The sequence below is a fragment of the Danio rerio genome, chromosome 22, assembly GCF_049306965.1.
Source record: "Danio rerio strain Tuebingen ecotype United States chromosome 22, GRCz12tu, whole genome shotgun sequence".
Lineage (NCBI taxonomy): Eukaryota > Metazoa > Chordata > Actinopteri > Cypriniformes > Danionidae > Danio > Danio rerio.
In genome coordinates, this window is record NC_133197.1 from 14782941 (window position 1) to 14796233 (window position 13293).

General features: G+C 41.9%; 1 protein-coding gene across 2 annotated transcripts in view; it reads right to left on the reverse strand.

Annotated features, from left to right (window-relative positions):
* Positions 1-13293, reverse strand: part of elfn2a (extracellular leucine-rich repeat and fibronectin type III domain containing 2a) — a 246919-nt gene that overhangs the window by 63418 nt on the left and 170208 nt on the right. For both annotated transcript variants that reach the window (XM_073936262.1, NM_001365944.1), the window contains exon 3: positions 3412-3553. The gene's annotated coding sequence lies outside the window, so the exon portion shown is untranslated. The remainder of the gene's footprint in view (positions 1-3411; positions 3554-13293) is intronic.

A 13293-nucleotide genomic window follows, 5' to 3' on the forward strand; every position in this document is an offset into this window, starting at 1 on the left:
CATATTCATAATGATCTTTTGTAATGGGAAGCCAATAACTGCAATGTAGATTGCAATTTGCTAACTGATTAGAATCTCATTCAACTTTCAGAATAGTGACTTTTTTAGAAAAAAAAGTATTAACAAAATGTTTTTTTCAACATTCTAGTCCAATTAGTTTTTTGTTGTTTTTTACTAGTAATAATTTGTTATGAAACTGTTATACACCGCTGCTTTAAATAGGTTAAAGTAAAAAAAATAATAATAAAAAAACTGTTGAAATAAAAAAAAATCCACTATTTGTCTTCCTTTTATACTATTCAGGAGCCGTGTGCACCCACTGACAGGTCAAATCTGCTTCTCTCTCAATATTAACATCATCAAATTAATAAAATATACAGTAAATAAGAAATAAATGCAGAAAATGGATTAAAAAAAAACTGACAATGTTTCTAATTTAAAAAAAAAATTAAATAAGGGAAATGCGTTGATTAACCATTACTAATGGTGCATATATATTTTGCAGCCTGCTAAGACCAGTCATTTTGTCCTCTGCAAGTATATAATAAAGTTTTACAGAGTAATTTAGAATTAATTATTTAATGTTTCTCTTACTCTCACGACTGTGCTTATGCTGCCAGCTGCAAAGCCAAGCAAAAGAAGGCTTAAGTAAAAAGGTAATTCAAAAACATGTTTATTAAATGACAGTTTTAGAAAACGAAAGCCGAATCCTGGACATTGTAGGGGATTTTAAAACCGCGGCCAAAGCAATTTTTTAAATCTCAAAAAGGCGCGTCTCTTTGGGTCTGCAGAGTACGTGAGATTCTTTTGCCAGTGTCTTTGGAAGTGGTGACAGGTCTCGTGCATACAGACCAAAACGCGTAAACAAGAGAAGATTCTCCACTACTTAGTTGATCGCAGATGTTTGGTTTTATTGGATGGATACAAAAAATGTAAAAGGATGTTAATAAAACAAAAAACAAAAAACAAAAAAAAAAGGTGTCACTAAATATATTTGGGTGGCCGTTAATATACCTGGGCCCCCCGCCTAAGTAAAGTCTATGTGTGGGAAGCACAATATATATATATATATATATAAAGCTTAATTTGCACCTCATTTTACCGGTCTAACTCAACCAACCTTCTCCCTGTTCACTTTCACTTTCTTCCACGGCTCCCATACCCTCTTCACTTTTGTCCGCGAAAACCCTACACCCATCCACCCCCGCTCTCAACTTTTGTGCACGACACCTCTCAATCCTCAGGTAACATGCCGGATCCATTACCCGGATCTGTTCCAGGACCTTGCGATTCACAAATTATGCACTATACATACATACATATATATATATATATATATATATATATATATATATATATATATATATATATATATATATATATTGTGCTTCCCACACATAGACTTTACTTAGCAATATATATATATATATATATATATATATATATATATATATATATATATATATATATATATATATATATATATATATATAGTATGCATATTTTTTTACAATTAACTAAAATTAACGCTTTCAGTCTTTTAGATTTTTGTACATTTTATTATTTTTGTTATCAGTTGTCATCAGTTGTAGTTACTATCAGAAGTAGTGGTAGTAATAATAGTAATAATAAAAATAATAATAAAGAAATAAATACTAAAATAACCAAATTTTAAGAGAATCCTTTTTTTTCAATTTGATCAGTTTAATTTGATTTATTTGATTAAATTTCCAATTTGATCACTTTGATTAATTTAATGTTAAAAACAAACAATAGCTTTAATGGTTTTAGATTAAGTTTATTATAAAAACCTCGGTATATCAGAATAAAATCTAAAACCTTAAGCTTTGAAAAAGTCATAATAATGACTAATAATGAATAATAATGATAAAAAGTCATAAACATAAAATAAAATAGGTTACTTAACATACGTTTTGTTGTGCAATTGTACGTTTTGTTGTATAGTTGTTGTACAAGGGCATCAAGTAAAGACTTGGATAAATTACAATTAGTCCAGAATAGAGTGGCATGACTAATTTTACACTGAATAGAAGGGTGAACATAATGGAAATTAAAAGACTTGGTTATTGGTGAAGGATAGGGTAATTGCTTCTCTGTTTCATAAGAACTATTTCTGTGTCAAGAGTTCCAAGTTTATTGTACTGTCAACTTTTATATAGTAATGCTGGTCATAATTTTAACACCAGGCATGTATCAAAAGGACATTTTTTGCTTCCTGTTTCAAAAACTAATACAAAGCAATGGACTGTAATGTACAGTATAGAGGAATGAAAACATGAAATAAATTGCCATCAGACATTACATTCTTTGTAACAAGTAAAATGAGAACAATATTAAGTGAAATGTTGATCTGGATGTTAAGTATGAATTTTGGATTTTTATGTTTTTTATTGGTCTCTGTTGTTATGGATTAATGTAATTTTGTTTTGTGCTCGATGGACCCCAGGAAGAATAGTCATTACCTTGGTAGTGCCTAATGGGGATACTGGTAAATAAATGTAAAAAATAAATAAATAAATTGAAATACACTACCTTCAACTACACATCATAGACACTGTTAAGGTGTTTTGTGGTATTTATTTTAAAACGCACACAAATGATCCTTTATTCATTAATGATATGTCTCTGAAAGTATCATTAGTGTGAAAAGGAACAGTAGAGTTCATTTGACCCTCAGTGTTTTTATTCAAAGTTCCTCGCTGCAGGAATCATCGTCCAATTCCCACTCGGACTACGATTATACTAATATCTTTCAAACAACAGCTAAAATCCTCTTCAAAGCACACATGAACCTCGGTGAATAATACCAAAACCACATATAGAAGCACTTTCTTTCTCTCTCTCTCTCTCTCTCTCTCTCTCTCTCTCTCTCTCTCTCTCTCTCTCAAAAAAATCCTACTGTAGCACAAAATTGTCTGAGCACAAACAAGTTACTTTGAATAACTAACATTTCTTGTATGTATTGCCTCTTCTTATTGAATCTCTGAATACCTCCTCAATTGTAATTCACTTGGACAAAAAGTTATACTAAATGTAAATGTAAACATACCTTGAAACATTTCTAAGTTAAAGTCCGTTTTTGCAGATTCACAATAATGTAGGTTAAAGCACATATGAGCCAAACGAGCCAACAAGACTGTGTTTGCAGCTGAATGTCTAACGGTAATTATTTCAGTCACTTCCATCTCACAGAAACCCACAATAGATCCCTTCAAAATAAAATCGATGAAAGAAACGCTACAGAAGTTCTCAGATTCAGTCAATAACAGCAGATCGCTCAACACAACGCAAGGCTATGTGCTCTTGTTGCTTTATAATGAGTCTGTGCACGTTTATCTGTCATTGTGCGAATCAGTGTGTGTGTGAGTGTGTGTGTGTGCGTCAACCCACCATTTTCTGCGCATCAACAGAGTCCAATGTAAAGATCCTCGCGCTTATCTTCTATTCCTCCCTCTCTCCCTCCTTTCTTTCCGTCTTCCAGTCGTGATTGGCAATACTCCAGCCACCTACAGGCCCAAGAACTGCTCCTTCACTGAGAGAGAAACACAGAGCGAGGAGCATAAAGGTGAAAAAAACAAGCAACAGGCCACATATTCAACAGATTCGTTCTTTGGACAGTTATGACTCATTTAATGGGTTGATATGATTAGCAAACACATTTTCGGTAGATAAAAAGAACTGCAGGTACAATGAATGTACTGTTATTTTGATTAGACTACAGGCTGAAATTTTACATGATCATAAATCCAATTTACAGCTTTAAAGTAATAATAGTGAACCGATATGAAAATAGGAAAATATAGGAAATACTGGAGATAGGAAACTGTCATTCACAGCACACAGATTTTACATTTACACTGAAAATTTTAGATTTAAAGTGCATTTGAGCAGTAATTACAGCGAAAATATGTTCAAAATGTTTAAAATTGAGCTTTCTATAGCCTTGCCTTTACTTTTAGTTAATATTTTTTTACTTTAAAACTTATTTCAACAAAAAAGACCAAAAAAAAAAAAAAAACATGTAACACAAAGCTACAGTAAACTAAACAAATCAAAAAAGCAAAACATAAAATACACCCAAACAAAAGAAGATGAAAACCAATAATACATAATTAAAATAAATAAATTAAAAGATAAGGTATACAAAAATTACACACAAATTTAAATCAAAATAAAACTAAACAGAATACAAATAATAATTATAATAATTCATTTTCTTTTCGGCTTAGTCCCTTTATTAATTCGGGGTCGCCCCTGCGGAATGAAACGCCAACTTATCCAGCACATGTTTTTTTACGCAGCGGATGCCCTTCCAGCTCCAACCCATAACTGGGAAACATCCATACAACACTCATTCACACATACAGTACACTACGGACAATTTAGCTTACCCAATTCATCTGTACTGCATGTCTTTGGACTTTGAACCGGATCATCCAGATGAAAACCACCCGAACAAAGGGACTGACCTAGCCGAGGCTCAAACCAGCAACCTTCTTGCTGGGAGGAAAACAGCTACCCACTGCGCCACTGTGTAGCCCAATAATAATACTACTACTACTACTACTACTACTACTACTACTACTAATAATAATAATAATATTAATAATAATAATAATAATAATAATAATAATAACAACAACAACAGAAATTGTATTTATAAACTGGGGTATAATTTGTACATTTCCCTCCAAAATATTTTCTATTTAACAATTTTTATGTTATTTATTTATTTATTTATTTTTATTATTATTTGTTTGTTTGTTTAAAATATTGTGATCAACCAGACAAGAAAACAAAACAAAACATTAAAACACAAAGCAAAAACAAACAAAAAACACACACACACATACAAAATGGTTTAAAAAAACAGACAGATGTGAAGAATGAAGTCACATTTTCACTTCAGAGTGTAAAAATCTTAATTGGTTCTGTGTCTCGTCTATCAAATCTGATCTATTGGATTCAGGTCAGGTGATTGGGTGGGCCCTTCTACAGCTTGATTTTCTTTTTCTGAAAGCATTTGAGAGTTTCCTTGGCTGTGTTTTGGATCATTGTCCTGCTGGTTTGTTGAACTGAAGCAGTGAATTTTAATTTACAATGAAAAAGAGCAGAGGGGGTTGCTGAATTACCTACCCAGAGATTTCTGCTGGTGTCTGGGCTTTCACTGCCTTTCTACACCTCCCTTTCTTCATGTGTTCTATACTTTTCTCTTACATCATTTAATTGTATTGCATAAAGCTTAATTTGTATAAACTAAGTAGATTTGTTTTCATTTCACTTACGGATTTTTTGGTTGTTACCAATTCTGGGGAAAAACTTCAAGCCAACTGGACCTTATGCTAAAATATGCTTTCTAAGAAAAATGGTGATGTGTTGAATACTTTTTACCATAACCTACAGCTCTGCAAAAAACAAAAATTAATAAATAAATAAGAAAGAAAAATTCATTCAAGGATGACAATGTTGGACTCATCCAGCAGATATGATTAATTAACAACAATCCTTTTTAAAACATTTTAATCTAGCCTTTACAGTTTGATCAGAACATTTAGGTGCAGTTCAATCTATGAATTACTTGAAAAACAGACAACAAAAAAGCCTGCAACAAAGAAAGAAGACCATATTGACCATTATCTTTGTTTTAGGTTTCTTCTGTGCCACACAATATATTCAATATTTTGAACTACAGAGCATTGAAGAGCATTGGTCTTACAAGAATCTAAAAAAAAAAGCTGTCAAAAATGTGCGAGTTCACTAACCTAATGCCGCCACTTCATTTGTGGCATTTGTTATCTGCAATTTCTTCCACTTTTCTTTTCCTTTCACTCTGTACTTCGCCAAAGGATACCAATTACATCTAAATTAGCCCCGATCATGAACCAGACGCAAACGCATTGTGACTTTTTTTGCGGTTTTCAAACATGAATGCCTTTTGGTTTGTAGGACTCCGCTGTGGGTCACTGTTGTAATGAGCGTATTTTAGAATGAAACAAGAATGTAATGCTGAAGCTTTCCATTACAGCCATTCATCTCGTTAACTGTCTCGTCAGTGTCTAATTTAAGCAAAATACACTGGCTCTGATCGCTATGTTGCTTGGTAACTAAAACGGTGCCCTGGCAGATTGCCTTTATAAAAATAATCATTTGCTTTTGACCTGCGATAAAGAGATACGGGCGGAAAAAAATGCAAGAGACAGAGAAGCAAAACTGAGACTAAAATGATCACAATTTATAAATGAAATGTGACATACTGGCTATAGTTGCATTACTAGGCTTGATTTCTTTCTAACTTTTTAAAAGTTAAATGTGAGGAGTATACATAATTATAGAGTATTTTAAATTAATATTTTATTCAGATTGCAAATAAATAAATGTGCACAGTGTAACAGACAATAATTTGTACAGAAATTCTTGTTTTCAAATAAAAAAAAATTACATTTAAAATTAAGTTGAAAAGGCTGTTTGTACAGCAAATGTGCACCATAACATACAATAAAATCAAACAAAACCAAACCAAACTGAAAAAAATCAGTTTAAACAAAATCACACTAAATAAAGACAAAACAAACCAAAAAACAAAGCATAAAAAGTCGAAAGAGGCTGAACTAAAAATACCCCCAAAGAAAACAAAATGGAAAACAAAAATCAAGACTAAACCAAACCAAAATAAAAATGCAAAACTAAATAAGACCCCTAAACAAAACAAGATGAAAAGCAAAAATCAAGACTAAAATAAACCAAACCTAAACAAAACTCAAAACCAAACCAAATAAATCAAAAAGCAAAACTAAAAAGACGACTAAACAAAACAAGATGAAAAACAAAAATCAAGACTAAAACAAAGCAAAAGAAACAAATCAAGTAGCAAAACTAAATAAAAGACCACTAAACAAAACAAGATGAAAAGCCAAAATCAAGACAAAACAAAACAAAACAAAACAAAACAGATCAAAAAGCAAAAGTATATAACAGACTGCTAAACAAAACAAAATGAAAAACAAATATCAGGACTAAAACAAAACACAACACCAAAGCAAAGCAAAAAGCAAAACAAAATAAAATACCAGCAAACAACACAAGACTAAAACAAAATGCAAATCCAAGCCAAGTCTAACAAAACACAGTTAAACAAAATCACACACAAAGAAAACAAAATCCGACTAAACCTAAAACATAAAAACAACAACAATAAAAAAAAACTAAAACTTATTTTAAAAAGTCCTCATGTTGCATTAAGAAAAAAAATACTTTTTTTTTTTTTTAAATCTTATATCACTTCATACTTCGGTTCTCATCTTCTGACCAATCAAATGCTCTCTCGTATCAGACATGTCCCACCTCATTCCAGAAGCTTCATTTGCTTTCATTTGATGCGATTGACCTTAACCACTCTCACTGGCAGAGTTGCTAATAGCTACAAAATGCTATTGGCTGTTTGTCTATGTCACCCCCTATCTTCATGTTTCAGTTGAATTACGTCATACATGGAACAAAAAATTACCATTTCAAAACACTTCAAGAGAACTCTCCCTCCAAACTCCATTGACCACCCCCCACTGACCATCGACAGCTCAACTGTTGAGAGTCAGCAGCACTAAATTCCTGGGAGTGCACATCATAGAGGATCTCACCTGGACTAACAACATCAATTCCCTCTCTAAGGCACAACAACGCCTACACTTTCTCTGCCGGCAAAAAACGGCAAGTCTCCCTCCACCCATCCTCATAACATTCTACAGGGAAACCATTGAGAGCGTGCTGAACAACTGCATCACTGTGTGGTATGGTGGCTGCAGTGCTGCCAACCACAACACTCTCCAGTGCACAGTGAACACAGCCGAAAAGATAATTGGTTCCCCTTTATCCTCCATCCAGGACATTATCCTCTCACCGTGCTTCAGCAAACCTAGCAGTATTGTGAAAGACTTTACTCATCCCTTCCACAGTCTCTTCCAGTAAGAAGGTTTCGAAGTATTAGAGCTTGCTCGGCTAGACTACCCAACAACTTTTTTTCAACAGGCTGTTAGAGCCCTCACCTTCAGTCAATTTACCCCCTTCTGAAATCTCATCCACACCCTCCCCCCTCCCCATACATTCCTGAGTTTGTCTCATACAGGTGAGTGTGCTTAACAAACCAACTGTTGGAAAAGACACCCTCTCATCTCGCTGAGGCCCCGTTTACACAAGTAACAAACGGTTACACTTTAGTTTTAAAACGTTTTAGAATGAAAACGATCCGCGTCCACACTAGCGTTTCACCCAGTGTTTCTGAACAGCTCTCCGTCTACACCACACTACTGAAAACTCACATCACGTGACCACAAACACTCTGGAATGCGCTGCAGCGTCTATGAGAGCTGTGCTTGTCGGACTGTTCATCAAGAATCTATCTCTGGATCTAATCTCACTATATTTGATAAACACGATATTTAATTCATCTTGTTGTCTATATCTAACGTCATATTCCCCGACTTTGGTCTTTTGAAACTATTACTTGTTCTCAGGTAACGTGTTTTGGCTGAGCGCAAATATAAGTTAATACTTAATGTAACCACTTACATTCTGTACACTGACTGATTGCTTACTTTTATTTCCTATAGTTACGTCCCGACCAGTCTAGGGTTGTCGGGAACAATATCAAAAGTATAAATAAATAAATAAATTAAACTTTTAAATACTCAATTTAGGGTTTTCCCTTTCTCCTGTCCCAGCTCACAATAATCGCAACCAGTTTATCAAGAAATTTTTAAACAAAAATCTTTTAAACAATTTTTAAACAATAAAGATCTCAGAAGCATCTCTTCGGAAGGGAATCCAGGCCAAAATAGCAAACAAAAAGACAGCTAACTTGCTGGGAAATAATCTTAATTTACCTGCTAAAATATAAAGTACCCCAAATAAAATTACAACAAACTTCCCTTTCTCCCTCGCTGCCACAAACTAAGAGAAAACATTTTAAAGTAAATGGTGATTCCCAACCTACAGTTTATAGAATAACAATATATAGTATTAATAAGTGAAAACAAAGCACACAGCCTCAGATCTAATACAGCGAGCAGTTTAGAAAAGAAATACATTTTCAGCTAACGAAATCAGTCAATCACACCACTAATTCAACAAACAATCTGGGGCAGGATGCAGGACGGAACCACAGCAACATCGGCGGCAACGACAATGGAGATTTGAGACCTGCACCGAGCAGAAAGATCAGTTCCCCTTCGGTTGGGGAACTTCAGTGCCATGAATGGGAGGATTCGGATCAGAAGCCGCTTATCTGGAGAGTATTGAACGGGCCAATGAATGAAATTAATTGGCAGCGTAAGCTTGCGCAGGTGTGCGACATCTGCAATTATCTCAGCATATAAGCACACCTGAAGCCAGCAGACGCCATCCTTTTCGCTTCAGATCCTTTCTGAGTGAGTCGATGAGGGTTCCTCTTGCTGATCAGCACTTCAGAGCGAACGAGTGTGTCTCCCGGTCCAGAGTGGGTCTTCGCGGTGGCAGACGGTCGAGCTGGGTTACTCCCTTGCCTGCGGTTCTTTGGGTCCGGTCCTCCAGAGCGGTGCGTATAGTTGCAACTTTCCTAAAAGAGCAACACAGTCGTGCAGCACGTCCTTTTCAGGATGGCGCTCCGACTGTGCGTTTCTGGATGCGGGGGTTTCCTGTCTCCGGATGATGGACACGATCACTGCATTGCATGTTTGGGGGTCCAGCATGTTAATGCGGTGCTCGCGGGCGGTTCATGTCGTCATTGCGATGCCATGACCGTTGCACAGCTAAGATCGCGGCTAACTTTCGCAAGAGAGCGAGCCACCCCAGTTGCCTCCTGTTCTAAAAAAGCAGCGGGCGCTCGGGCAGATCTGAGGGTTTCAGCGGGAGCTAATCCGCCGCCCACGGGCTCGCGGACCTCTCGCTCCTCACGGCGCTCCATCCAAGCTTCGGGTGGTGAGAGTGATCCATCTAACCAGATGATAGCTCTCACACTCGCTGACACCGGAGATCAGATGTCCTCCGCGGCATCGGAGGGTGGGCTTTCACTGTCCGACGAAGATCCGGACCCGCTCGCCCCCTCCGGGCAGGTGAGCGCTGTCAAATCGGATCCTGAAGCGGACATGTTAGCCGTGCTTTCCCGGGCTGCTTTGGCCGTGGGGTTGGAGATGGTTTATCCCCCAGCTCCGCGGCCGGACCGACTAGATGGGTGCTACGTAGAGGACCAGAAGGCGAAGCCTTCGAAGCCTCTCGTCCCCTTCTTCCCGGAAGTGCACAGTAGGCTCACGCAGTCCTGGAGGGCACCTTTCTCTGCCCGTGCTGCGAGTGCCTCCGCCCTCACCGCCCTTGACGGCGGAGCTGCCAGGGGGTATGAGGCGATCCCGTCAGTGGAGCGCGCTATCGCGGTCAATCTTTGTCCGCGCGGCGCCTCTACGTGGCGGGGTTTGCCCCGCCTCCCGTCCAAAGCCTGTAGGTTGTCTGCCTCCCTCGGAGCCAGAGCTTATAAGGCTGCGGGCCAGGCTGCTTCTGCTTTGCACGCGATGGCCACCTACCAGCGCTACCAAGCGCAGGCGCTGGCCGAGCTGCACGAGGGCGGGTCCAACCCAAGCTTATTACATGAGCTGCGCACCGCGACCGACTATGCTCTTCGGACTACTAAGTCCGCCGCGTGTGCGCTGGGGAGGACGATGTCCACACTTGTGGTTCAGGAACGCCACCTCTGGCTAAACCTGGCCGATATGCGCGACGTTGACAAAGTTCGCTTTCTTGACTCGCCCATATCCCAGGCTGGCCTGTTCGGCGACACCGTCGGTGAATTCACCCAGGAATTCAAGGCGGTGAAAGAGCAGTCGGATGCGATGGGCAATGTCATCTATCGGCGTGGCCGTAAGCCCGCTCCGCCCGCCGAGCCATCCACCTCCGCTGTTCCTCGCCGAGGGCGCCCGCCAACGAGTGCTGCCCCGCCCCCGCCTGCGCCTCCGGCCAAGCGGGCGCGGCGTTCACCTCGAAAGCAGGCAGCCCCTCCTGCCCAGGGCGCCGTTAAGTCCGGTAAACGGACCGCGAAGCGTCCCTGAGACAGGCCATCCGGAGAAGAGGAAACTTGCTCTTTCCCCGCTGGAGGGCGGGGCCCCGATAACAACGGTACTTTTCAGTGCCACCAAAACATCAGTAAAAGAGCACCTTTTCCCTTCCCCGGATGTGACTGCACGAGTTCTGCCAGTCCGGGACGCGCTGCCTTCCGGCTCGCAGACTCTACGTGCTTCGCCAGTGGCTCACGAGCGCTGGGGGGACGGTCTCCCTTCCCTCAGCCCTCCAGCCCCCTCTCCGGAGTCAGGGTGCGGAGCCAGAGCGAATCGCTCTCCTCCAGCTTTTCCGCGGGACCCTCGTGCTTCCCGGATCAGCACACCCACTCCGCGCTGCCCCACCGCTGGTACGTCAGCGATTGTAGCGATGACTCCATTAGCGAGGGCTCTGCCTGCCTGGTTAGCGCGGGCCAGCCCCTCGCGGTGGCTCATACGCACAATCAGACTCGGTTACGCGATTCAGTTCGCGAAACGGCCCCCCAAGTTTACGGGCGTGTATTTCTCCAGGGTCAACCCCCTGTCCGCCCCTGTCTTGCGAGAGGAGATTGCTGCCCTCCTGGCGAAGGGTGCAATCGAGCCGGTTCCTCCAGCCGAGATGGAGAGTGGGTTTTACAGCCCATACTTCATCGTACCCAAAAAGAGCGGTGGGTCACGGCCAATCCTAGATCTGCGCGTTTTGAACCGCTGTCTGCACAAGCTGCCGTTCAGAATGCTCACGCAGAGGCGCATTCTCCAATGCGTTCGTCCTCGGGATTGGTTTGCAGCCATAGACCTGAAGGACGCGTATTTCCATGTCTCCATTCTTCCACGCCACCGCCAATTTCTGCGGTTTGCGTTCGAGGGTCGAGCGTGGCAGTACAAGGTCCTCCCCTTCGGGCTCTCTCTGTCTCCGCGGGTCTTCACCAAACTCGCGGAGGGTGCCCTAGCGCCCCTTCGGCTCGCGGGCATTCGCATACTCAGTTATCTCGACGACTGGCTGATTTTAGCCCACTCGCGGGAGCAATTGATTATGCACAGGGACGAGGTGCTTCGGCATCTCCGCCTACTGGGGCTTCAGGTCAACCGAGAAAAGAGCAAACTCGCCCCCGTGCAGAGGATTTCTTTTCTCGGGATGGAGCTGGACTCGATCACCATGGTAGCGCACCTCTCCGAGGAACGCGCTCGCCTGTTGCTGAACTGTCTGAGGGAGCTCGACAGCAAACTAGTGGTCCCACTGAAGTTCTTTCAGAGGCTCCTGGGGCATATGGCATCCGCAGCCGCCGTCACGCCGCTCGGGTTGCTCCATATGAGACCACTTCAGCACTGGCTTCACGATCGGGTCCCCAGACGCGCATGGCACGCGGGCACACACCGGGTCTCGGTTACTGCGCTGTGTCGCCGCGCCCTCAGCCCTTGGAACGACCCCTCGTTCCTACAGGCCGGTGTGCCTCTAGGACAGGCGTCCAGCCATGTTGTTGTTTCAACAGACGCTTCCAACACGGGTTGGGGGGCCGTGTGTCGCGGGCATGCGGCTGCGGGCCTCTGGAAGGGTGCCCAGCTGCATTGGCATATCAATCGCCTAGAGCTGTTGGCAGTGTTCCTCGCTCTCCACCGCTTTTTACCGGTGCTGGAGCGGCAACACGTGCTGGTCAGGACGGACAGTACGGCGGCGGCGGCGTATATCAACCGCATGGGGGGTATGCGCTCTCGCCGCATGTCTCAGCTCGCCCGCCGTCTGCTCCTCTGGAGTCACCCGCGGCTGAAATCACTGCGCGCCATTCACGTCCCAGGCACGCTCAATCGTGCAGCCGATGCGCTCTCACGACAGCTGTTACGCCCTGGAGAATGGAGACTCCACCCCGAGTCTGTTCAGCTGATATGGGCGCGATTCGGGGAGGCCCAGATCGATCTGTTTGCTTCCCCCGAGAACGCTCACTGCCAGTTGTTTTTTTCCCTGACCGAGGGCTCTCTCGGCACGGATGCACTGGCCCACAGCTGGCCACGGGGCATGCGCAAGTATGCGTTTCCCCCAGTGAGCCTGCTCGCGCAGTTTCTGTGCAAGGTCAGGGAGGACGAGGAACAGGTTCTGCTAGTTGCGCCCCTTTGGCCCAACCGGACCTGGATATCAGAGCTCTCACTCCTCGCGACGGCCCTCCCCTGGCGGATCCCTTTGAGAGAGGACCTACTCTCTCAGGGACAGGGCACCATCTGGCACCCT